General features: G+C 35.4%; 1 protein-coding gene across 1 annotated transcript in view; it reads right to left on the bottom strand.

The window, feature by feature from the left end:
- Nucleotides 1-1,346, bottom strand: part of LOC128250329 (uncharacterized) — an 8,577-nt gene that overhangs the window by 4,401 nt on the left and 2,830 nt on the right. The window lies entirely within an intron of this gene.

The raw sequence follows: 1,346 nt of genomic DNA, 5'->3' as shown, positions 1-1,346 counted from the left end.
ATAAGCCTATAACTGGTACGATATCTTTTCGACCATTCAGAAAATGAATCGTAGGTTAATAGATAGTCTGTATCGTGGATTATTAAACTTGTTTTATTTTATTCATTTCATTTAACCTAATTCACTAAAAGATCGACCTCCTCAGCAGAAAGTTTTCTCGCAATGAAAACTAATATAACATATTCATATTTGTAATCGTTATTCGAGGACGGAAAGGGATGTTCATTAAACGACAAGTTTGTGGAAGTCTACAAGAATAGCACCAAATATAAGGGGTCAGTTAGAAAAGATTGCTACATGAGTATTGCTAAAAGTTTAAACTCCACAACTGACGCAATTTTCCATTTAAATAGTCCAATTCTAGTAGGTCGGTATGGGATCGAGTGGCTCATCAGGAACACGTTATCATACAATAAAGACTTCAGTTTGGATTACATGAAACACGTCCTTCAACCTGAACAGACATGTCTAGGTAAATCGAAGATAGACAATAACATTGTCAAGTAAACAATGACACTCAATGAAGAAATATTGCAGCAAGGAAAGGCAAATAGAAACGGGAATATTTATCGACAGCAACCAATGGACATTTATTAATTGACGGCCAAGTTAGAGGTCCTTTAACACCAATGCTTATGCTATCAAAGGAACGCGAAGATCCGAAAATATTGTGACTTTAGCATTTGACAAATGTATTCAGCATCGTCCATTGAATACAGAAGCTTTCGTGACAGAAAGGCATGCCATAATAAATGAGAGGCAACGTTCAGAAATCAAGAGCAATGTGTGAAGTCTGCAGCTTATATCTTCTATATTGCTGTAGGCAATCGTAAACTATCTCTGACATTTCTATCAATCGAACTTTTAATGAAAATATTAATCAGCTTCTCGTATCAGGTCAGGAATTAACGACTTTTTCAAGTACCACCAGAAGTCGTTGAGAGAAAGTGATAGCATGTTGTCAACTTAATGTGACAGTCCCATAAAAGGGAAGAATGCTACTGTTATTTAGCCCTAAGAAACACCGTTTCCTGTTGGACTTGACACGTTTCTTGTGTCCTTACGTTTTCAAAGTGGAGGCAAGCACCTTTACCCAGCAAAACCAGCATCCAGAGACTAGTTTCAGAGTCATTGCTCATCATCAGTCTGGAGTAGCATGGCTTGCTACCTGTCGATACCTACCCGCCTTTGAAAACATATATATTTCAAGTGAAATACATTCACTGATTTTTGAAAATAGAAATAATAATGAGAGATTTAGAAATATATTATTTCTATTTTCAAAAATCAGTTTAACAATTTTTGTTCCAATTGTTTTCACATTTGGTATATAGATTAAGTTTTGT

The sequence above is a fragment of the Octopus bimaculoides genome, chromosome 2, assembly GCF_001194135.2.
Source record: "Octopus bimaculoides isolate UCB-OBI-ISO-001 chromosome 2, ASM119413v2, whole genome shotgun sequence".
In the NCBI taxonomy this organism is placed as follows: domain Eukaryota; kingdom Metazoa; phylum Mollusca; class Cephalopoda; order Octopoda; family Octopodidae; genus Octopus; species Octopus bimaculoides.
This window is presented reverse-complemented; position numbering and strand designations above follow the sequence as displayed.